Here is a 27,527-nt window from a genome sequence, read left to right as displayed (position 1 = left end):
TTAAAACATAAAAATAAACCTAAACCAGAAATAAATTTTTAAAAAAGAAAATAGAAAAGAAAAAGAAGAAACTAATGGAAACCTCAAAGGAAAAAATGTTACTTGTTTCGAATGGTAGAAAAAAGTCAATTTAAATCAAAGCAATGGATAATTTCCAATCTGTAGAACAGAGTGGCAAAACATTATTCAGATTTATATAGATCTTCATAGCTATGTGGAATATTATGAAGTCATTTATTAAACACTTGTAGACTTTCAGAAGAAGCTGTTGTGAATAAGGGAGAAGTTAACACTTGAAGAAATAAAAGTTGAAGACTCCCAAAATTAATGGAAACCATGAATCTACATATGCAAGAAAATCAAAGATATTTTAGAATAAATACAAAGAAAACTACACTAAGGCACATTAAATAAAAAATATTCAAAACCAAAGATAAGTCAATAATCTTGAAAACAGCCACTTTGAGAATAACAATGATTTGATTGCTGGGCAATATTTCATTAGAAGTAAGGAAAAAAAGGAAAGATATTGTTAAGATGCTGAAAGAAAAAATTATGAAAGCACAATTTACATAAATTTGCTATTAGTATTGAATCAATTTACCAAGTTGGAATTTATAGAATATTCATATATTCATCAGCTGAAGAATGAGTATTGTTTTGAGGGTAACAGGAACTACTAACCAAGTTAAAAAATATGGTAGTCTAAACTAAGCCAAGCATGGTGGCTCAATTCGGTAATCCTCACAACTTGGGAGGCTGAGAAAGGAAGGATTGCAGCTTGAGGACACCTTTGGCAAAATGCTCTCAACCAATTGCTCGGTGTGGGAATATATGTCTATCATCCCTGCTATGGCAGGAAACATAAAATAGGAGGATCATTGTCCAGGCTACCAGGCAAAAAGTGTGACCCTTTCTCAAAAATAAATCAGAACAAAAAGGGCTGGAGGCATGACTCAACAGTAGAGAGCTTGCCTAGTAATCATGGAGACCTGAGTTCAAACTCCAGTACCACCAAAAAAATACGGTGGTCTATTTTAAGAATCTCAAGAAATGTCAAAAGACTGAAATTTAATTCAATAAGTTATCTGATGACAATGGAATTAAATATAAACCAATCGGATTACTATACATGTGTCTCCACATATATGGAAATTAAATAACATACTGTTAGTTCATCACTTAATAAAAAGAATTCACATAGGAGAATATATGAATAATAAGAGAAATATATATGAATATGATAAGAGAAATCTTACATATCAAATTTTGAGGGATATAGTTTAAGTCATGTTATTGAAGAAATCATTTTTCTTGAATTTCCATTAGAAAATTATTGATTAATGTGAGTACTCCAACACGCCACTTTTCTAAGAAGCTTTAAATAAAGAAGACAAACTCAAATTTGGATAAGATTAGAATTATAGGTAGCATGAAACAAATATTAAAATAGAAAACAATAAACAGAAAAGTTTTTTTAAAACCATATAGTTTACAAATACTTAGCAAAAATACTCAATAAAAATGTGTTAATATCAGAAATAAAAGGGAATTTATAATCACAGATTCTAAAAATATTAAATGCTAGAAAAGTACATGTTAATGAATTATATAATTATTATAAAATGAATAAACTCATTGAAAAACAAAAGTTGTCACAACTGACTTGTGAAAAAAGATATAGAAAACAACAAATGTTGGCCAGGATGTGGGGAAAAAGGAACTTTCATAGGATTAGTACAACCACTATGGAAAACAGTGTGGAGATTCCGCATAAAACTAAAGATAGAACTACCACATGATCCAGCAATGCCATGCCACTTCTAGGCCTATACCAAATGTAATGTAAGTCAGGTTACAATAAAGACACCTATACATTGTAAGAACCTGTGCAAATGCCACAATGTACACAACAATCACAACAATAAAGGGAAAAAATGATACATGGTAATAAGCAGCCATACATAAGCAAAATTTAACTTTTTAAAATACTGTGTTGTATGGAACCTTCTATGACTCTGTTAATCTTTTGGAAACATCATTTTTCTATTAATAAAATTTATGAGCAGACATAAATCCTGTTGAATCCTGTTGAATTCTTGGTGTCCCTAATCTCTTATATTCTTAAATTCTTTCAGAGATTGCTTCGGAGGCAGTTACTGTCATGCCAAAGAGTGTAATTGATTTGTAATAAATTCTAAAATGCAACAAAATTGGAATTAAAACATTTGTGTTCTTAGCATAAGTCTGGCCTTAATAAACCTTGAGCTTCTAAAGTCTGTAAAGCACTCCTACTTCCTAGCCTTTTTCCTTTCAAATAAAATGATAAAAATTAAAAAATAAAAATACCTGCACATCCATGTTTAATGCAGCATTATTCACAATAGTTAAGCTATGGAAGTAGTCAAGATGCCCCACTACTGATCAATGGATTAAGAAAATGTGGTATGTATATACAATGAAATTTTATTCAGTCAGAAAGAACAAAATTTTGTCATTTGCAGGTAAATGGATGGAATGGAAAACAGAATCTTAAGTGAAGTTAGCCAGGCTCAGAAAGCCAAAGGCCACATATTTTCTCTCATATGTGGAATATAGGCTTAATACAAATACAGTCAATATTAAGGAAAACAGATCATGCTACGGGAGGTCACATTCGAGAGAGAGAGGGTAAAAGAGGAAAGTTAAGAAGGTAAATATGGTTGATATACTTCCTATGAAAGAATAAATGTACAATTTTAAACCTTCTGAAATTGTTATAAGAAGGGGAGTAAGGTAGAAAGAAGAAAAATAGAGGTGATGAGCCAATTCAGGTTATGATACATATATACATGGAAATGTCACAAGGAAACTCCCTGTACTGCTATCTTAAATGAACAAAATTGTCATTTTTTGTTCTTTTACAAAATCAGAGAATAGAAGGGCCAAACAGGTCCTGTCTCCTGTGGAGGTGGTTGATACCATTGGGAGGGGGACAAGGTGGGGAAAGGGTATAGTTCAAATGCTGTGTACACTTCTATGAAAATGGAAAAATGGTACATCTTGAAACTACTCCAGAAATGGGGGGAGGAGGAATAAAGGAGGAAAACGGAGGGGTGAATTCAATAGGATATATTTGATATATTGTAAGAACTTTTGTAAATACCACAATGCAATCTCACCCAGCACAACAATAAAAAAGAAGAAAAGTAGAGAAGATGAAACAATTTGGGTTTTAATACATATGTACATAGAAATGTCACAAGGAAACTCCCTGTATGGCTATGTCATTTTTTATTTTTTATTTTTTTTAACAAAATCAAAGAACAGGAGAGCAGAACAGGTCCTGTCTGGGGGGGAGTAGTAACAGTGGGAGGGGGAGGATGTGATGAAATGGTGTAAGAGGGTTAATATGGTACAAGTACTGTGTATACATGTATGTAAATGGAAAAATGATACCTATTGAAACTATTCCAGGGATGGGTGAAGGATATATAAAAAGGAGAATGATGGAGGGGGTTAATTCAAGTATGATACACTTGACATATTGTAAGAATGTTAGTAAATGCCACACATACCTACAGCATGATAAAAAATTTAAAAAAAAGAAAATCAGAAATTTAAAGAAATTAAAATCAAAAAATGAAATTTCAATCCAAAATTACTTCAAAATGAAAGATATGAAAATAAAAAAATGAAAAAGAAAAAATTGCTTCATAATAAAACTAGATAACATGGCTTCATTGGTGAAGCCAATAGTGAGGATAAAATTTTAAAATTATACAAGATAATTTATAAAATTATGAAAAAATAATTATTTTGAAAACTTTATGAGGCTAGCATAATCCTTACACAGAAATCAAAGACATTTGAAGTCTAGAAGAAAATCATTATGAATATAGATGTCAAACTCCTCATGAAATTTCACATCATATTAATATATAGATATAACTTTTTATATTTATATATATGCATTCCAAAATTGTGCACACACATATTTACATATATGTATATACATATATACATATGTACACATATATGTATGTGTGGATACATTATGTATATATAAGAGAGACACAGTACAATTTAACTCAGAAACAGAAAGTTGATTCACCATTTGAAAATCAATTAATGCAATCTACCAAATTTACAGACTTAAAAAAAAAGCAACAAAATATCATCTCTATGGAGTCAGTGAAAGTATTTGACAATATTTAACATAACTCATCATAAGCCCTAGGAACCTAGGAGTAGAGGGGAATTCCTACAACCTATTATACAAAAATTCAACAGTAAACATCAACCTTAATGGTGAAAAACTGAATATTTTCAATGTGTTCTTGGAAATGATACAAGCATGTTTGTTCAAATCAACTCTAATCAAGTATATATTGAATGTCTTATCACAATGAGTAAGAACAAGAAAGAAAACATGTAATTTTAAAGGAAGAAATAAAAACAATATGATTATCATTTACAAAAAAGATAAATCTTGAAAATATTAGTATTATTAAGTGAATTTTTCAAAGCATGATTAGAAGATAATTACACTAAAATCTTTATTTCTAAATACAAATAATAAACTGAAAAATGTGATAAAATTAACACTTAAACTAAAATGAAATTCATAAAATACCTAGGAATAATAATTTACAAATACTTGATAGTTCTCTTTTGAATTTTTTTTAAATTTAGGTCAATTTTATTCCAAACATATAGTTTTTACCCTGCACCACTTTCCCTCCTCATTCCTTACTTATTTTTGTGTCATATAATTGATGTTGTCTAATCTAAACCTTGCAGAATGGATAGTATGGTAGTTTTTTGAGGGACTTTCATACTGCTTTCCATGGCGTTTGCACTAATTTGCATTCCTACCAACAGTGTAGACTTGTTGCTTTTTCTTCACATTCTCACCAACATTTGTTGTTTGTGTTTTCATGATAGCCATTTTGACTGGGGTGAGGTGGGATCTCAGTGTCATTTTGATTTGTATTTCCTTTATGGCCAAGGATGTTGACTATTTCTTCATACATTATGGGCTATTTGTACTTTTTTAAATTGTCTGTTCAGCTCATTTGCACATTTATTTAGTGGGTTTTTGATTCCCTGAGAGGTTAGTTTTTTGAGCTCCCTGAATATTCTGTTTATGAATCTCTTGTCAAGTATAAACCTGGAAAGTATTTTCTCCCATTCTGTAGACTATCTCTTCAGTCTGACCAACATTTTCTTTGCTTTGCAGAAGTTTTTAACGTTTCATATAGTCCCATTTGTTAATCCTTTCTTTTAATTGCTGAGCTATTGGAGTTTTATTTATAAAGTATTACCTATGCCTATGTAGTCCATTGTGCCCCTTATTTTTTCCTAGAATAATTTCACCATTTCAGATCTTACATTATGATCTTTAATCTACTTTGAATTGATGCTAGTACAAGGAGAGAGACTGGGAATTAGTTTCAGTCTTTTGCAGGTAGAAATCCAGTTTTCCCAGCACCATTTGTTGAAGAGGGTATCTTTTCTCCAAAGCATATTTAGGCCCCTTTTGTCAAAAATCAGATGGCCGTAATTGTGTGGGTTTGTGTCAGGTTTTCTCTATTTCATTGGATTTCGTGTCTGTTTTGTGCCACTACCCATGATTTTTTTTTTATAACTATGGCTCTACAATATGGTTTGAAGTCAGGTATAGTAAAAACTCCAGCATTGTTCTTTTGACTCAGAATTTCGTTGGCCATTTGAGGTCTTCTGTGCTTTCATAGAAACTTTAGGATTTCTAGTTTGGTGAGGAATGTCATTGGCATTTTGATAGGGATTGCACTGAACATATAGATTGCTTTCAGTAATATAGCCATTTTCACAATATTGATTCTGCTGATAGATGAGCATGGGATGTCCTTCTATCTTCTAATGTCTTCATTGCTTCCTTTCTTTAGTGATTTGTAATTTTCATTGCAATGGTCAGTTACCCATTTGTTAAATTTATTCCTAGGTATTTTAATTTTTTGAAACTATTGTGAATAGTATTGCTTTCCTGATTTCTTTCTCAGAACATTCATTGCTTGTGTTTAGAAATGCTACTGATTTTTATGTATTGATTTTGTATCCTACTTTGCTGATGTGTTCATGATATCTAACAGTTTCTTGGTTGAGTTTTTAGGGTCTTTCAGATATAAGATCATATTATCAGCAAATAGGGACAATTTATTATCTCCCTTCCCTATTTGAATCCCTTGTATTTCTTTCTCCTGTCTCATTGCTCTGGCTAGGAATTCCAACACTATGTTGAATAAGAGTGGGGATAGTGAACACCTTTGCTTCATTCCTGATTTTAGCGGGAAATGGTTTGTTTTTCCCCATTTAGTGTGATGTTGGCTATACTTTTGTTATATATAGCTTTTCAGTGTTACAGTAACTCTTGAGCATATATCCAAAGAAATATGCTCCAGAATGAGATAGAGCCATTTATACACCTATGTTTATGGCAGCACTATTCACAATAGCCAAGCTTTGGAAACATCCAAGATGTCCCATGACTGATGAATGGATTAAGAGAATACACCATGTAGTTTTATTCTGCCATAAAGAAGGATATTATGTTGTTTGCAGTTAAATGGATAGAACTAGAGAACATCATGTTAAGCAAAGTGAGTCAGGCTCAAAAAGTCAAAGGTCTCATGTTTTCTCTCAAATGTGGAAGATAGACCTTTAAGTTAAATGTATATATAAATGCATATACGATCATATATATTCACACATGCATATATACACATATATAATGAGAAAGAACAAGATTGTATTGATTGGTCTGTCTAAGGGAACTAAAGAATGCAAACAGGGAAAGAAAATGTTAGAGAATGAAAAATATTTAAAAACTCATCTGTACGTGAATATTATTTAACATAGTGCACCATAAGCATTATGGTGATAGAGGAAGGGGAAGAGATAGGGGGTGGGTAAGTTGATCAAAGCACAATATATACAGGCCAGAAGTGTCAAGGCAGAACTATTTTAAACTATCAATATACACTTTTTGAAACATGAAGGACAGGGGCAGGGTTTTCTGGGGGTAGGTACCAGTGAAAGGTGGGTGGGCACAAGGAAAGGGTGAGTGAGGATGAATATGGCAGATGTATTTTGTATTCATATATGAAAATCAACGAATGAAACCTGATGAAATTGCTCTCAGAGGGGGGAAGGGAGGAAGAGACAGAATGATAGAGGAGATAAATCGAACTAAGATATATTGTATAAGTCCATATGTAACTTGTACTTATAACAACTTTAATCATGATGGTACCAACATAAAATCAACTCAAATGCATATTAAAAGTTGGATGGGTTGTGGAGCACTGGTGGTTCATGCCTGTAACTCTAGCTACTTGGGAGGATGAGTTTGGGAGGATTACAGTTCAAGGCTAGAATGGGCAAGTAGCTCATAAGATCCCCATCTCCAGAACAACCAGAAAAAAGCCTGGTGAAGTGGTTCAAGTGGTACAGAGTGTGTTTAGCAAAATAGCCAGAAAAAATGGATTGGAAATGTGTCTCAAGTAGTATAGCATCTGCTTTGCAAGTGTGTAGCCCTGAGTTCAAATCCTAGCCCCACCAAAATAAGTTTAATGGATTAATAACATGTGGGAAATTCATGTAATGGAGCACTTTATAGTCTAAAAATTATCAAAAAACATATTGATATATGCAACAGCTGACTGGGCAAGACAAAAAAATTATTTGCTATATGATTTCATTAATTTGAAGTTCTAATATATGTAAATGTAAATACTGTAGCACATAAGTCAAATGCTTCCCAGGCAGGTTTTGGGAGATATGACTGGAAGAGACACTAGAGTACTTTCTGAGTATTTTGGCTTCAGGTGATACACATTTTCAAAAATTCATTTTACATATACTATACAAATGTTAATTTATTTGATACAAATCATACCTCAGTACTAATGGCTATAAAGCTAATGGGCAATACACTTAGTAAAGTATTAAATAAGCAAACAAAGTGGTGGTACTAAATACTAATGAGGATACAGAATAGAGAAACTCTCATTCATTTCTGGTGGGAATTCAAAATGATAACACTCACTGAAGAAGACAGTTTAAATCATGCTATACATACATTTGCCATGTGACCCAATAGTCTCGTTTCTAAGCATCAATACAAATGAGTTGAAAATAGTCTTAATAAACCTCTATATGAACATTCACAGCATCTTTATTTACATTTGTTCCAAAATTGAAAAAATATCTTCCTTCAACATTCAGACTATAACACATTATTCATCAATTAAAAAGGAACAAAGAAGTGCTTTGTGAAGCAATATAAATTAATTTTAAATTTACTTTGCTAAGCGAATTAGGCTCACAAAGCTACAGATTATCTAATTCCATGCACATACTATTCTTAAGACTGGGACTTGGAATTAAAGGAAAGTTTGACTAAAAAGAGACTAGAGAAGGAATTTTATTTACTTATTTACTAACTTTTGTTAGTATTCATTAATAGTACATGGGGCTCAATTATAATAATGTCACAGATGTGTGAGCATAATTATGTGGTAAAGTGGTGGCTTGACTCAGTGTATTTTTCAAAATACATAGAATTATTTACCCCTGACTGACCTTTACTGTACACAAATTTTAAAAAGACTTCAACCAAGATATTGAAGAATCTCAGGGTGGAACATATACTGTGACAAAGAAATCTGAATTTATTACAAATGTACAAATGACCTTATCAAAAGTAATGGGGAGGTTGACTCAAAGAACTTTTGAAAATAGTTTTTCACTCCGTACTGTAAGGCTGAAGACATAAAAGAAAAAGATATAAATATTGTATTCTAATTGGGAAATTTATGTCACATAGAATATGGGTTAACATTTTTGAACTATACATTTATTCTAGGATAGAAAAAATAAGTAAATAAAGTATACATAATGAAATCCAGTTTTCTCACTGTAATTGAAAAATTAAAAAGAAACACAAGGGAAAGAGTAAAACAAGAAGAGTGTTGCTGAATTAGCATAACATATATCAGCATAAGTTTATGCTTATTTTAATACATCTACAAATAGATATAGAATATAATAAAGAAAAATTCTAAATAATAAATGTATAAATAATGAGGGAAATTTTAAATCACCATTAGGAGACTGCAATGATAATTTCTAACAGGCCAGATTCTTAAATAAATAACAAAGCTAGTGGGAGAGACTTAAGGGGAAACAGGATATTTTCATACATTCAAGTTATTTTCCCCAAAATTTTACCAAAAATTATTAAGTGGTTTTAACATACATGTCCAAAACTTTTGATACTCCTCCTTATGTAGCATATCTTCCCTTCCCTTGAGGATGAGATGGACTTAGTGACTCACTACAAATGGACACATTTTTGAAAATTAAAAATAATATCTTCAAAATATAGAAACTTGACAAATATTATCATAAACAAGGATTGAATTAAATATTACATATTATAAACTAAGTTATTCTGCTGTACCTAATGGTATGAGACACATTACCTCTTTGGTATACTTTCTAAGAATCCGTTTTGTTGATTTAATCACTAGAAAATATGAGATGAATCCAAATTAAAATACATTCTATGAGTGACTAACCAATGCTTTTCAAAAATATTAATGACATAGAAAACAAGGTAAGACTGAGAAAGTTTTGCAGTCAGAGGAGTTTAAAGAAACACAATGACTAAACACAATGTCATACCCTGAATTGAATCATGATAATTACATAAAGTGCATTATTAAAAACTCAGATGAAATCTACTTTTGTATTTGATAGTTTTTCAATAGTAGTATTAATAGAATTTTCAGTTAATAGTATTGATAATACTTGTTTAATAGTATTGTACCAATGTTAGTTTGTTAATTTCAACAAATGTACATGGATAAATAGTGTGAAAAGCTGGGTGAAGTATGTCCAGGAATTATCCACTAACCGTACAACTCTTCTGTAAATAAAAAGATACTTGAAAATGTTTTAAATTTTAAGTCTGTTTCTGGAGTATTGAAAACAAAGGCAATGACAGTGGAGATAAGGAAGAAGGCACCAGACCAAAAAGAAATCTCAGTGGTGGAACTGAATGTGGTCAAATAAGATAGGAAATGGGATACTTTAGAGATGAACATATGAAATAAAGAAGACCTTATAGTTTGTGAATGGAGTCAATGATTGTGCCACTGACTGAGAAAGTAAACAGTGAAGTAGATACTGTGGAAGACCAGTAACCAAATAGACTGAGAAGAAACCTTGACATGAGCATGTCCATGTCAAGGTACTGTGTGCTGGGAAGGCAAGGCCCCAGCATGAAGGAAATGAGCAAGGTTCACCTAGGCTGCCTTGCAAGAGGGGAGACTAAGGCAGTGGAAGTAGCCCTTGACATTAGCATGGCTATGTCAAGGGCCTCTTGGCTGGTAGGTATGGATGAAGCCAAGGGGAGGCAAGGTTCAGCAAGGCTGCCTTGCAAGAAACACAAGACACACTGACCTAGTCAGGATAGTTGGTACTAAATAACAATATAGCACAGCTGCTCTGTTCTTGCCACCTACACAACTGGACACATGAGATCTCCACCTGCGTTTCACCCTGCTTTCCCATACATGCTACATAAATTAATGCACTTGGAGGCAGAGGGAGTCACCAGCATCTCTCATCAGGAGTGTCGGACACACCTGACCCCAGCATTTCTCTGTGTCTATCTTTGTGTTTTTTTCTTAATCATCAGTTGCTCCCAGTCAGGTCAAGGAATCTGCTCACAATGGCCGTGAGAGATATCATCTTGGTTTGGGGTGATAAAGAATTGAATTTTATCTGTAACAATTCTTGAAGTCATTGAAGCATTCAAGTAAAGAAGATGACTAAGAGTTGAATATATGAAGCTGCAGCTAATAAATATCTGAGTAAGAATAAAAGATTTGTAAATTTTCAATGTAGTGATCTATACTTAAAGTTTGGAAATCAGAGAGATTATGTGCTGTATTTTGGTAAAAAATATCTAGGAGAATAGACTATATACCCTATGCTATTTTTAAAAAATTCTTATAGAAAAATAATGAAGTGATTTTCAAATCAAAATTACAATTTATGAATGGCATGCTTTATATTCCGACTTTATGATCAACTTTCAATTTACATCCTTCAAAGCCTTTGCTGTAGACTGATTTGGAGAATTTATGAATTGAAAGTCATGAATTTTTAGATTGTCAATTTTATCATAGAGTGAATTATTTTTTCTAGATATAAGTAACAACAAATTCTGAATTGTCATTGTTATGAATCTCTTGGGAATAAATTTTAGAACACAAATCCAGTGATATTTCCCAACCCGTTAGTTTTTAAAACTTTCTGCTACAAAGCTTCCATATTGATAACTTTTTAAAGGAAACTAAGAAATGTTCTAACAAAATTTGTTTCAGAGAATTTTGGAAAATGGAACCCAGAATTTTTAATTTGACCACAGTTACGCTCACTTTGAATTTGAAATTTTGAAGGAACATTCAACTGTAGAAATTTATGTGAAATGTACATAAAATTATTTTTATTTCTCTGAAACCATATGCATTAATTTTCTCAAAATTATCCTGAGCTACCAAAACCTTACTATTCTCTACAACCCTATGTCCCTTTTACCAAGCTTATATTTCCCTTTTCCACTTGAACCTTGATCATTGGAATTCTTGCTTTTCAATGAAAATGTCCATAACTAGAATTTGCAGCTCTTGTTTGGTTGACCATTTGATCAATCCTGCAGATGTTTGGAACAAAAAATAGGAGTTTTTGTTCCAAAGAACAAAAGAGAAAAGTAACATACTTAGCTCCTTGAGAACATGTGAATGTACATTTTTGAATGGAAATTCATTTTCTAATCCATAGTTAGTGCAGATTGACTTTGTAATTTTAAGTGGTCATCATGGATTTATGTCCTTAATAAGATCAACTCACTAACAGATCTTAGTTAAAAAACATTATATTATGTTCAAAGAAACTGCAATTTCTCTTTCACTTTTTATTTTTTTACTTGTTAAAAATTTTTTTGGTGGTACTAGGGTTTTAAATCAGGGTCTCATGCTTGCAAAGCAGCTGCTCTATCACTTGAGCCACTCCACCAGCCCTTTTCTGTGTTGGGTATTTTTGAGATAGGGTTTTGTGAACTATTTTCCCATTTGGCTTTTAACTGTGATCCTCCTGATCTCTGCCTCCTCAGTAGCTAGGATTATAGGCATAAGGCACTAGCACCTGGATTCTCTTTCACTTTTTAAAATTACTTTGTTCACTCAAACCCCTCAGAATGCTTTTGTATGAGTATCTCCTAAAAATCAGTTAAAATCAGTAATTTATTCACCAAACATTTATTGAGCTTGTGTCAGATATGTGAGACCTTTTGGCCTCCTCTCAAAAAATTCACATGATTGTAGAAGTTGTGGACTTGCAAATAAGTAATCAAACAAGTACTTACAGATTGATAAGAGCTATGATAGATGAACATACACAGCACGTTAGAAACAATAAGGAACTCACAACAAATCTGTCTCTATTCCACAAAAAAGTGAACATATGAATTGAGACTTGACAGATGATTAGAATTCACTGATAGACATGGGACACTGTAGAAAGCCATTCCAAGAATGGAAAATGTACACATAGGAGTAAAAATGCATGATAAAGAAATCAAAGTGGTTAATACTTAAGTTTTCACCAACTCAGAATTGCTATTATTGTGACCATAAAGTATTATTACTACTAAATGCAATAGTAATATGTTTTTATTTGTTGAGCATTCAAAATTCTGCTAAACATCTTTGCTTATACCTTTAAAGCTACTCAATAACTTTCTTTTGAAGATTCTAATGTTTATCAAATTTTAAAGAAGATAAAACTGAAGCATTCACATGTAAGGATAGTGATCTGAGTGAGTCATTTAACTAATAAATGAAGGACTGAGATGTAAAACTTAGTCAGTTTGCATTTAGGCCAGACCATATACTGCTGAGCTGTGTTTTTATTGTATAAACATGATATAGGGAAAGATCAATAAATAGAAGTTAGGATGATGATAACTCACTAGGAATCATTTAAATTAATGTAAAATAACATGTCTTTGCATGATCTAACAATAGTGTCTTATGATAATTACATGGAATCATATGAGACTATGGACTCCTGAGGAATAGCACAATATATATACTTATTTAGCATGTTCCCCATTCTGTTGTACAATGAAACACTCATTACACAATTACACTGTCCACAATGATTGTATAGGCCTATTCCATAGATATGAAGATATAAAATAATTTAAAAATATTAAATCTCGAACTATATGAATCAGGAATAAATGAATATACTAGAAGGTAGAGAAAAGGGAAAGTCGGTGGGTACTATAGTAGCCAGATAAGGTTTCCAGATGAATGGGTAGCATTGTAGATAGACATGAGAACAAGTGAATTTAGGCATTCTAATGAGGGAAACACAAAACTATATACAAGGTTACTATAGATAAGACAGAGGGAAGTGTGTGTGGTCTGTTGGAATAGTATATAGAAACTTAAAACTTGAAAAGTAAACATGAGTAAAAACAGCTTAGGTTTTTAAAGGTCTTCATAGCTTTGACTATGTACAATAAACAATGTAGAAGTTCTTGTCATTGTTCAGATAGTTACCATGACAAAGTGAGATTTTTTTTTTTTTGGAAAACAGTCATTATTCTTGATTGGAAAAGACAGAAACTAGAAACTGGTGTCAGGAAGATTGGAAGGTATATTTAAGATATTGCTTGAGTATTGTTCCATTATGCTGATTCCTTGATCACTTGAAATAGAGGTAGTTGCAAATGAACAGATTGAAGGAGCCTGAATCTACTGAATCTGAATCCTTTGAGATTCAACTATTATATATTTAAACAATGCCTTAGGTAATTCTGTTGTGGAAGTCATTTATTCTAGTGTACTTCCAAAATGTCATATTGAGATTTCTGAGATAATCAGCTCCCAAGCATTTTGAAAGATATCTGTGATGACTATCAATAATCACTCAGAGATAAGACATAGGGAGAGCAGGTACAAGTACTTTTCCTCTGTGATACATTGTACTTAAACATGGCAGGTGATTTTGGTCTTGATGTATTACATGCACATTGAATTGAATTTATTTGTTTACTTCAGTAGTTTCATTCCCTTTTTATTACACCCCTTTTAATTTGGTTCACTTGGATTTTCCCTGAGTTAGAGTTTTGTTTGGCTCTAACTAAAATTTTTGATTATCAACCAAATTTGTCACTTCCAGGCACTTTATGTGAAAATAGAAGCAATCATAACCCATTACCAGTGCTCTGAGTAGTTAATGTAGTTCTATGGAGAAATGTCTCTTATTCACCACAGGGTATTCTGAGTTCTGCTCTTTAAAAATACTTCAATGATCAATCCCCAGAATAAACACTCAATAAAGACTGAACAATGTACAGAACTAGGAGTAACCAAAATTAGCTATGTATAGAACTGAAATTAGATGACCACATGCATTAATATGCAAATCTAAAGCTACTCTCAATTACTAGCATACACCTTAATGTTAGTTGTCTGAGGTGTATCATAATCTTTTGATTGATGATGGTCTTTTCCTGAAATTGTATTTTATTGCAATGATTATTTTATAACTGGTTAATGAAAAAGAAAAGTTGATTGTTCAACACTTCTATTCAAAGAAAGGGGGATTTTTGCAGATCACAATAATGTTTGCTATCTAATATATCTTCTAATTTGCCATATAGTTATTCCTTAGTATTTGTGACCCCTCCAGCAAAATCCATCCATGCTCAAGTCCTTTTCACAAAAAGTATTGAATTTGCAGGTAACATAAACAAAATGATGCCATATACTTTTATACTTTAAATCTTTTCCAGATTACTTATGATACCAAATAAATGTAAGTGCTATGTAAATAGTTATTTTGCCATGTTGTTTAGGGAATAATGACAAGAAGAAATTCTGTAAGTGTTCAATATAGTCACAGGTTGTAGTACAAAAAGCCACATTTTTAAATGCATTTTTGATCCGTGGTTGGTTGAATGCACAGATGAAGAATCTGTAGATATTGAGGGCTAGATTTATATTACAATTATTTAGATTTATATAATTATTTAAATATGTTTAACAAACATTAATTTAAAATTAGTTTTATTAGGACTTCATTTAAAAATGACATTACATGCCTAACTAAACTGCTCATTATTTATGGTGGGCAGCATTTGGTTCTCACATAAACCCATTTTAATTATAAGAAAAACAGTTTTTGGTAGTATTAGGGTTTGAATTCAGGGCTTTGCACTTGCTAGGCAGGTGCACCGTCGCTTGAGGCACTCCTGCTCTTTTTTGTGTTGGGTATTTTCAGTATAGTGTCTCTCAAGTATCCATCCAGGCTTCCTTTGAACTGTGATCTTCTTGATCTCTGTTCCTGACTAGCTAGGGTTGTAGATGTGAGCCACTGTCACCCTGCAAGAAAATTTTAACATCCGACACATGAGGAACTACATCAAAAGCAATGATTTGTCTAAGGACACAAAAAAAATTGAGGAGAAGCTGGAATTCAAACCAATGTTTCCTGACTCAATAAAATATGTTGGAGCTGAATCTCACTAATTGAAGTAAATTAGATTATTTTATAGTAGATAAAATTTTTACTAACTAGAGAGTTAAAGCACTGAATTTTGATTGGCATACAGAATAGAAACAGTTAAAGCTGAAGATTTCAACAACATAAGCATATATCTCAAAATTACATCCTCTAAACACACGATTCAGTTAAGAGGTATTATGAGGGTGAAATAAATGCCCAACTGACATATTTTATGCAGTTTAAGAAATGTTGGCTATTTCTTCACTATGTGTCAAATACTGTGTAAGAAACTGGTAAAACAAAGGTATATAAGATACACCCTTTTTCTATAAGAAGTTCACAACCAAATGAGCATACATTTAAATAAACAAGTTATTTATTGAACTCTAGTTCAATAAAAATAATTGAAAGAGAAAGTATCAAAAAAGAGATGTAGAATAGAGGAGAGAGCGATAAACACTAGTTATTAACAGAGGTTTCTGGAGAGGTGATGATTTCTGAGATAAATATTGAGGAATACATAAGAGTGTTGCAATAAATATTAGATGGATATTTGAAAAAATGGTGAATAATTTTCACAAATACTCCTGAGATTAATGAAAATAAACATTGTCATAGAAAAAATTTCTCATTTTGAATTATTCTACTATAGCTAACATCTGAGTTCTCCTTGCTATGATATAGGTCAAACTAATTTGTGATGCACTAAAAGAGAGTTCACTGGGTAATTTTGATTGGGGGAGGTCTATGCTCAGTCAGCACTTAGGTAGTTTATCTACACAGGATCTTACCTCATTGCCTTGGAAATGATGACATGCTGAAGGCAGAAAACTCTCAATCAAGTGTTCTGCATAATCTTAGATTTTTCTTTTGCTTATCAGCATTCAAGTCACCACGATTACAATGAGTGCTAACTGTTCAGAAACACACATAAGGAAAATTTGTTTTTCTGCCTTTTTTGAAAAATTGGTAGATTAATAATGGATTCAAATTCTTTAAGAGCTATGGTTGTTCACTTGAGAGAATACCTATTCTCTACCTGACCTGTGTCAACTATTTTCATTCCCATATTGACCTTTGAAGGCATTGAATTAAACATTAAAAACAAAAACATTCCATTTTTGAAAATCTTGTCTTCATTTTTTTGTTGTTTTTTCTTTGCTGGTACTGGGGTTTGAACTCAGGGCTTCAAGCTTGCTAAGGAGACACCCTCCCACTTGAGCAACTCTACTAGAGTTTTTTTGCATTAGGTATTTTTGAGATACAGTCTCACACACTATTTGCTGGGGCTGGCCTGCAATCCTCTGGAACTTTGCCTCCTAAATAGCTAGCATTACACTTGTGAGCCATTGGCAGCAGCCTTCTCTTCCTTATTAATGATGTCAAATTTCAGCACATTTTAAATAGCATACTGTTTTTGGCTTGACAAATTATGTGCACTTCTACTCTTCTCCAATAATGATTCAGGACTTCATAATTCTCCAGAATAAAGGCCCAAATATCTGCATTTCATCTTTTCTTGGACCATAGGACAGTTGAGTGCAAACTTTGATTCCAAGACCATTCCCAGGATCCTTAGAATCTAAGTGTTTCTAGTACCCTCTTCCAGAGAGAAAAACGCTGAAAGTCAGGTTATTTATACACTTCGTTTCAAGGCCACAGTGGTTTATCAGAAATTCTTGTGTTACTTATAAAAACAATTTCTGTTTTTCAGTGACTTTCAGTGTACTTGAACAAATAGAAATTTATGTTCAACTTTCAGTGGGTTTGTAAAGGAAAAAATAAAGTGAAACTATGTTAAGAAAGACAACAATTCTGAGGCATCAAAAATACTGACAGTAGTGAACTTTGAACTAAAGCATGCAAGAGTAAAGTTATGAAATGATAATATGTCTTCTTAATGCTGAAAGGACATCTGGCTGGGAAAGTAATAAGTATGGTGGGAAAAAAAACTCTTGACATACCCACTTTTCATTTTCTTGTTGAACTGTAAGTTTAATTTTGTATTCTTCACCTGACACCACAAGCCTTTTCCTCAGGCTTGAGGTTATTTCAATCATTCAGATGTCATATGGTGGTGTAGACCAAAGAACTATGTTTGAGGAAAATTCTGGCTTAGTTCCAGCAAATAGCAAAATAAAACATAAAAAATTGAAAATAATATTGATTGTTGTTTATCTTAAAAAATTAATATGACTCATGATCCCATTTGATATGAAAATATTTTAACACAAGTTGAAAGGGGCAAAAGTCTTACTTTTTAAGCTTTATTTGCTAGCTAAATTATATTAAGATCAGAATAGTATACCCCAAACTCTATGTGAAGATAGATTTCTATAGCTACTTTAAGAAGCAATTGATAAATGTCTGGTGATGAATTCACTTAATAGAATAATAAGTTTGGGAAAAGTTAGTTTAAGTTTTAATAGTACATGTCTTTGAAGCTTTTATCATGCAAATAGGCACTACTAAATCCTAGAGGAGAATATTGCTATTTACTTTTGTTACTAAAGTTGTTATTATTTTCATATTGGCAGACCAAACTATCCTAGGTAAAAATGTTTTTAAAATATTGTATTCAAATATTGTTTACCTTTCTCTATCAACTTTTAAATGTTTTTAAAGAAAATTTTGATATTTGCAGTATTTCATTGCAAGAAAAATATGTCAAATCTTCCACAAATAAGAAAGTAATTCTTTAGTAATGACTAAAATAATAGACATGCAAATATGCTCTAGTAGAGTTTAATAATATTAATAATAGCAACTAATACTTAATGCTTGTCTGCTCAACACAAAGTACTAAGCTAAACTGAATTGTCTAACTTAATCCTCCCAAAAACCCCATTGAACACTTATCATTATTATTCCCATTTTGTCAGGGAGTAAACTGAGGCACAGAGAGGCAAAGTTAACTTACCATGTAACAGTACTAAGTGGCTGATTAAGGACATGAATGAGACAGTCAGGTTTCACATTTGTCACTCTTCAAGTCTTTTATACTGTTTCCTACACTAGATTTATATATGGAACTCCCTCCAAGTCATCAGTAGCTTAATATCTTATCATTTTATACCTCCAAGAAATGCATTTTTTATATGATAGCTCTTTCAAGAAGTCAAAAAAGAATAGACTAACTATGTATCGCTTCCTCATGTCAGTAAAAGAAAATGAGGATTTATTTTAAAGATCTTACTCACAGCACAAAATATGCAGAATCCAGTTGGTAACTAATTTCAGCATACCTGTTTTGAACATACTCTTTCTTCATCATTTTAGCTGGAATGCATGACTTTTCTTGATGTCAAATGTTTTGTCTATGAATAATGGTCATAATTATTTCCCAGCTATTAATCATTAACAATCAAAATTCTAGATGTGTATATATATGTATGTATATATATGTATATGTACATTAATACACATATATGTGTATATAATTTGCAGAAAACTGGTTGCTTGTTATTGATCATCAAATCAACAATAAAAGAATCAGAAACTCAGTCACACATCAATTGTAACTTACAATATTAAATGAGATGGTGTATTTCCCTTAAGACTATTAGTGCTCTTAATTAAGTGAACCTCTTTCAATTTTTGTAACTCCAGGGTGCTTTCAGTTGATGTTGCAATGAGTGTTCACACCATGCATTCATGTAATGTCCTAATAGACTTGTAGACACAACTTTAATAATACTAGCAGCTTTTTTCTAATTAAATCTTAGCTTTCACTTTAGCAAATATTTTACATTATGTGTGTCTTTGTGTGTCTGTTTGCATCCAAATTAGTTTAAATCTACATAAATTTTAGTATATTTTCAACATAAGAATAAAATACGTCAAAGTTGTCAAAAAGGATCTTAAAATATCCTACAAATCCTTTTAAAGACAGAACCTGAAAATGTAAGCCCAAAGTACTCATCATATCATAGTTTCAACAAGGGAAATACTCTTATTTAAATAATAAATCAGCAATACAAATAAGTTTAAGATTTCAATAATCTTAAGCAGTTGATAGTCTTAATCACTGAATAATAAAATATGGAGAAAATATAGAACATAATATATCACTGAAAATAGATAATGTACATTATCCACTCATAATTAATATAAGCAAAATATGGAAAAATGAAATATATTATTTTAATCGGATTATAGGAGAAAATATTTCATACCATACCTACATGATGTTCAAAAGATAAGGTCTTAAATAAGTCACAATTACATGGACTTACTTTATAAACATCTTTTTAAAATTTCTAATGAACAGATTATATTCTAAAGGTGACTTCCTGTTGTGGGTCCCCCCACAACAGCAGAAAGGGGAAAGCAGAAGAAAAGGATAAGTCGATGCTGGCTGAACATAATTAAAGTATATCACATGCATGCATGAAAATATCATAATGAATCCCATTAAGATTGCGAAAAAAACAAGGGTGGGAGTGGGATAAGAAAGAGTAACAGATGGATTATATGCATTATGAACATACCACAAAGGAACATTTGTTTAAGTAATTTATGCCAACAAAAAGGAAAAAGTATATAGACATATTCAGCTGAATAATACATTCATCCCAGTGTTCAAAACTCTGCATCTAATCTAAGTGTTTCCCAGTGTACTTTCAAATGCTCTTAATGAAAATCAGAGGAATAATTCATTCTTCCCTAAATTATTTCTACCTAGTTCTTTTAGCATTCCTCTTTAAGACCATCACTTCAAACTTCAGATTTTTGTTTACATATTGTTATTTTTTGGATATGAAATATTCCTCCCAAAATTTCATGTGTTGAATCCTGGTTGATGCTACTGAGAGTTGATTGGATCATGAGGGATCTAACCTATCCAATGGATTAATCCCATGATGAATTCATAACATTGCATTATTGGGAAGTGGGGCCTAGTTGGAGGACACAGGTCACTAGAGGCATGTCCTACAAAGGTATACTTTGTCAATAGCCCCTTTTTTACTCTATGATTCCTGTTGAAATATGGTGAACAGCCTCTACCACATCTTCTTGCCTCTGTGATGTTCTGCTCCACCACAGGCCCATGACAATGAAAGAAGCTGAGCATGGTCTGAATGAAAGCTTTGAAACCATGAGCCAAAATAAATCTGTCCTTTAAATTGGTGTCTCAGGTAATCATCACAGTAAAGAAAGTTCTGACTAATACATGTGTATAATTTTGTCAGCTATACTTCAATAAGATAGGGGTAAAAAATACGAAAAGCTGTTTTCAATTTATATATCTCTCTATATATCTATATATATCTACATATAAAATGAATATATATATTTATATATATATACAGAAAGAGAGACATCAAGAACATTGCTGTTTGGTTTTATAGGAAATAGAAAAGTAGATTTGTAGTGGTTCAGTTATTTCTTTCAAGTCAAATTTAATCAAAGTGTCAACATTTGTAACAAATAACTAAACATATAACCGAAATAAGTATGAATGTGTAGTTAAGATTTTGATTAATGGAGATTTTGTATTGCAAAATCATTGGAATTAAAGTAGATGATTGATACAATTACACTCTAATAGTTGCCCCCACATCTCATATTAAAGGAAAGTAAATATATTTATGAATAAGTTTAACTAAATTTAGATAGAATACATTTGCCATTTTTTCAATTTCTATTTTTATGGATATTTAAAAGTCCACAGAAATACTTTGTTTCAACTTGACCATGATATAAAATCATCTTAACTTGACTTTTACAAAGCAGACCATATATTTTAGGTTCAAAATAATCTGTTACAATTTAGTTGCACTTATTTGTGACCTAAAGTAACATTTACCACAATCATTTAACGTTAAATGTTTTAGAATTCAGACTGGAGGTGCAACTCAAAGGAAGAGACCTTATCAAACATGTAAACAGCTCTGAGCTCAATCCTCAGCACCACACACAAAAAAAGAGTTTAATTTTCTTATTATTTTGCTTACAACATTTAAGAATCCAGTGATTCAATTAGCACTAAGAATAAAATTAAACTTTTTGTCATATAATAAATGTGAAAGGACAGCACACAGATTGCTGGAACTCCACCTATTTGTGGGTCTGTGGGTCTTTTGGTTGCTAGAATTATCCTGATAATTCCTAATTACCACATGGTCCACATCAGGGAGACAATATCAAGAGACCCATAGGGTTGGTGAAGACACAGAGCCTTCTAGGTGCTTTTTGTGCAGATTCCTGACTGGGGCCCATATGGGTGCTGGGGTCTAGGTCCAACTCAGTTACTTATCACACTGAGGAGTGTCAGTATACCCACAATACCCTCTGCCCACTCTACCTTCTGGCCTGAGCTTAAGCAAATTGGTCACTCTCCTTCTAAGAGCTTTCTAGGCAGTTTGTATTCACAGACATGTCTTCCTTTAAATGCAGAATTTGTGTTTGCTTTTTGCTCCCTTGAAGCCACTCCTCAAGGACAATACCTTGACCTGGGATCAAAGGGCCTGGTGGATGAGAGTCTTGAGTTAATGCTGCACCTACCCCTATGCCTTTCCCTGTGCTCATAGCTGCTGTCATTGGATACGGACCAGACAAGCCTCTTCTACAGAAGGCCCTGAGAGAAAACCAGGTGGGGGCCATGGTTCCTAGCCTCCAGAGTTCCCAGCTGCTTGGGCTGAGTGCTCTTGTTCCAAAGAACTATAGTTCTAATGATACCCGCCCCCACACCTACCCCCCTACCACACACAACGGGAGTTCACTTGAAGCTCAAATCCAAGAGCTAGAAAGACCTTCGGAAGTAAACTGTGAATGTGATGTGAACATCACGCTTAGGACAAGTCCTACACCATGTACATACTTACATTGATCACCAAGCCACCAGCTGCACCAGCTGAGAAGGGAAGAACCCATTTACTCACTGATGGCACCATCTTTGCACCAGGCCAATGAAGCAGAGACAGCTTCTGTGATATAAGACTTTATGAGTTTGACAAGGCCTTTTAGCAGCCGCATACCCCGAGTGATTGTGCCAGTCACCTTCCTGTCTTTGTGGCAAAATACCTGGGAAAATCAACTTAAAGCTAGTAGAGGTTTATTTGGTTCATGGTTTCAGATATTTCAGTCCATTGACACTTGGCCCTGTTGCCTTTAGGCCTGTGACAAGGCAGAACATCATGGCAGGGAGCACATGGTGAAGAAGGCTGCTCATCTCAGGAGGCCAAGAAACAGGGAGGGTGGGGAGTGGGAGTGGGAAAGGATCAGGGGTCCTAACATCTTCTTGAAGGTCATATCCCTTTGACCTACTTCCTCCAACGAGGCCCCTCCTCCTAAATGTTCCATAGCCTCCCAGGACAAAGCCTTCAACACATGGGCCTTTGGGGTATCATCGATATGCAAATCATAAGAGAGATCAATAAAAAGTTATATAGTTAGGAAATATGCCTCCATATTTTCTCTCTGCCCTCACAGATACCTTTAATAGTTGGTATTGATGGGCACAAAAAAATATCTTTCGAAGCTGAGGCTCCACCTCTGGCATCTCTCAGTCATCACCAGTCTTGGATAGAGGTACTGTACCTGCTTTCATTTCAGGACAACTGTGCTGTAGTTGAGACTCAGAGCTTGAAGAACCCCAATAACTGTTGACTCAGCAAAGAGCCAGTGTGGCAACACCAGAGCCATCTGATAGTTCACCAATCAGCCACCATCTACATTATTCATTGGCGTCTAACTTTCTAAAGTGAAACTTCGTTAACATTTTTACATTGGTGTATTTTGAATTGATATGATTCAAGACACTGAAAGTAGGCTCAGAGTGCTTGGGCTTTATTTATCTCACATCCATGGCAAAAGTGCTCCACTGTGAAAAACTGACTTATCTCAAGTGCCAACATCATGAAGCTCCACATCCTCTTCTCATGGATGACCTGAGTGCTTGTGTAATTTGTCATTGAAGAACTCACTCCTGAACAAATCACACAGACATCAGGTGGAGTTTGCATACATGGGCTGGCTGCATGCAAGCTGGCTAGCCACTGGCAGTTTCAAACCAAACAAGTGAGGCCTGAATAACTTGTTTGAAGGAAGGCACACATTCCCAGCCCTGGGTGTAAGCCCTGATAGCTGCAAAGCTTGTATCCACCAGTGCTTTCCAGCTCCCTAGTATCCACCAGTGCTTTCCAGCTCCCTAAGCTTCTGCGCCAGACTAAACTCCAATGATTTTTTGGATCAGAAGAATGGAGAGTAACCAAGGGGTCTAAGGAAATGACCAGAGGTCAAATGCTTGCTTTCTGCAGGAAACCCCTCTCTAAGTCAGAACATCATTATTTTCATCAGATGAGGCAATGCTCCAATGAGAAGCAGTGTCCTAAATTAATCTGAAAGGTGCCAGGTTGTGACCAGCACACCTGAAGTGATGGATGAAGGATTACTCTAACATGGGAATCTGTCCAAGAGAAGCTGAGGGGGAACTAACTCAAAACCAGCTCCCTGAATTAGCACAGCTTGTGGCTTTTATTGAGTACAGCAAGTGGCTAAAAAATATTTTTGCTAGCAATCAATAATGTCACTGGCATCAGCAGGAAAGGCACTGTAGCATAGCAGATTAAGATCTGAGTAAGAGGGACAGGAGCTAAAATTACTCTTAAGCAAGGTTCAGAGGTCAAGGAACAGGCATGTCTTATTTAGATCAAACATTGAATGGATGCTTTCTTCCATCCTGGGGAAGGTGACTTCCCCTTTGTCCTCTTTAACCATGGTGTTCTATCAGAGTCTAAGTACTTAGGTTAAGGAAAACCAGAATCCTTTTGAGGATACAGATGACCCATTCTCACAATGTGGGTGAAAAGGGAAGTGAAGCTTCTTTGTTTCTATAGGGAAGCAAGGTGTTGGTGGGGGTTACTCCTATAGGCAGGGAGGCAGGCTTTTACCTGAGCACTGGCACACACAGCAAGTCTGTGTGGCCCAGACATAGCACACACAGACACTCTGTCCATATGAGCATGTGCCTGACTAACTTAACTAGGTAAGAGTAATATATAGAAACTGGATGTGCCAGAACTAATCTCTTATAGCTTGCTCCTCTCTGAACTCATCCAGCCTCCACCCATCATCCAGTCCTCTTTGCCTTGCTTCCTTTGCCCTGTCCAACTCTGTCATTGTTATAAGTTAAAGCAAACCTTAATAGTAACGTCTTATCATTTCACCTGTAAGTTCGGTAACTTATAATGCATCTAACCAGCTAAACCCTTTTTGAAAAATCATATAGTTGCAATACCACCACTTTATCTGACAGGATGAAAGATAACTCATGAATATAACCTAGTGTAAAGTCACAGCCCGATCTCTTCTGATTACCTGTCCAAATATCTCTCTACAGGTGGTTTCTCCCAGTCAAAAAAATCTAGTCAATCTACAACAGTTCCCCCCACAATTTTTATTATTATTATTGCTATTATTATGATGATGGTGATGATATTATAACTACTAGAAGACACTGAATAATTTGTTTGTAGAATTCCCAACACTTTGAAATGGCATCCTCAGGCTGTTATTTCAAACATAGTCCTTTATTTCCAACCCCCATACACACACTTTTACATTTACATATAAACTGGTACTTGGATTTGAAGGCCTGACCACATTACTACTCATGCTTTGTAGGGCATGGTTTGTGCTTCTTCCTTTACCACAAGGAGGCAGACCAGTCTATGTGATGTAGAAAAAGTCTGGGCCCCAAGTGAGATATCATAACCCTTTAAGAGTCCCCATCAACTTTCCTGTCAAGCGGTTTCAACAGTCAGGGATAACTATTGCGTACATCTGTTATACATTAGGAAAATAGTACCTTACTAGCCAATCACTTTTTCCACAATGTTTTTTTTTCCTCTACAGTGGCAAATGATGCTCCTTCCTGTGGTTATTTTGAAATATCTTTGGTGTAGGAAAGGCAGGAAAGGTGCATGGATGAAGTCCAGAATTTTTCCTTCCATTTATCAAATTTCAAAATAATGACTTAGTAATTTTGCCATACATAACCAGAGGTGACCCATGAGCAGTTTTATCATGAGCACAAAGGTATGTGTATATTTGACATCTTTTTTAAAAATTTTTTATTCATTTATTCACATGTGCATACATTGTTTGGGTCATTTCTTCCCCTTGCTCCTTTCCCACACCCTCTCCCCCCCACCCTCTTCACTTCCAGGCAGAACCTGTTCTGCCCTTATCTCTAATTTTGTTGAAGAGAAGACATAAGTATAATAAGAAAGACAAAGCTTTTTTGCTAGTTGAGTTAAGGATAGCTATACAGAAAGATTCCTAGCATTGCTTCCATGTACAAATGTGTTACAACCCAAGTTGATTCATCTTTAACTCATCTTTACATTGGTTCCTGATCCCCTTCTTGTGTTGACTTCTGTTGCTTTAAGGTTTCTGTATTAGTTCCTCTGGAGTGGGGACATCAAATGATTTTATGTTTTGGGTTTTCTACCTATCCCCATACCTCCCATACGTGCTCTCCACTTGTCATGTGACCCAAGTCAAACAACATTCATGTATTTGCCCTAGATCTAAAATCTGCGTATGAGGGAGAACACACGATTTTTGGTCTGAGCCTGGCTAACCTGGCTCAGAATGATATTCTCTAGTTCCATTCATTTACTTGCTTATGATAGGATTTAATTCTTCTTCATGGCTGAGTAAAATGCCATTGTGTATAAATACCACATTTTCCTGATCCATTCATGAGTAGTGGGGTATCTTGGCTGTTTCCATAACGTGGCTATTGTGAATAGCTCTGCAATAAACATGGGTGTGCAGGTGCCTTTGGAGTAACCTGTGTTGCATTCCTTTGGGTATATTCCCAGGAGTGGGGTTGCTGGATACTATGGCAGATCTATGTTTAGATTTTTAAGAAGCCTCCAGGTTTTTTTCCAGAGTGGTTGCACTAGCTTGCATTCCCACCAGCAGTGTATGAGGGTTCCTTTTTACCCACATCCTTGTCAACACCTGTTCGGTGTTTTCAATGATGGCTATTCTAAGAGGCTGATGTGGAAATTTTGTGTGGTTTTGAATTTGCATTTCCTTTATGGCTAGAGATGGTGAGCATTTTTTCATGTGTTTTTTGGCCATTTCTTGTCTTTTCTTCTCCTGTGGTTTGGTTTTGCCAGTCCTTTCATGGTTTTGTTTGCTTTCACTTTCGGTGTGCAGAATTCCTTGAAGAATCTTCTTAGTGGTGGCTTGATTTCAGCCCTTATTTTTATTATTTCTCTCCTTCTGCTTGTTTTGGGATTTGGTTGTTCTTATATTTCTAGGAGTTTGAGATATAGTATTAGGTCATTGATTTTGAGATTTTTCTGTTCTTTTAATATATACACTCATGTCTATAAACTTTCCTCCTAGGACTGCCTTTGTTTTGCCCCATAGGTTCTGGTAGGTCATGTTTTCATTTTCATTACCTCTCAGAAAACTTTTAATTTCCTCTTTTATTTCATCAATGACCCATTGATCATTGAGCAATGTGTTGTTCAGCTTCCAATTGTTTGCATGTTTTTACTGTTGTTTTTGTTGTTGATTTCTAGTTTTAATGCATTGTGATCCGATAGAATGCAAAGGATTATTTCTATTTTGTTATATTTGCTGAGGCTTGCTTTGTGCCCTCAGATATGATCAATTTTGGAGAATGTTCCATGAGCTGCTGAGAAGAATGTATATTGTGCAAAAAAAACTATACAAAGAATCAATGAAACAAAAAGCTGGTTCTTTGAAAATATAAATAAGATTGACAGACCCCTGGCAAACCTGACTAAAATGAGGAGAGAAAAAACCCAAATCAGTAAAATCAGAAATGCAAAAGGGGAGATAACAACAAACACCACGGAAATCCAGGAAAACATCAGAGACTACTCTGAGAACCTACATGCTAATAAATTTGAAAATCTTGAAGAAAT

The sequence above is a fragment of the Castor canadensis genome, chromosome X, assembly GCF_047511655.1.
Source record: "Castor canadensis chromosome X, mCasCan1.hap1v2, whole genome shotgun sequence".
Lineage (NCBI taxonomy): Eukaryota > Metazoa > Chordata > Mammalia > Rodentia > Castoridae > Castor > Castor canadensis.
The sequence above is the reverse complement of the archived record's forward strand: the minus strand, read 5'-3'. Positions refer to the sequence as shown.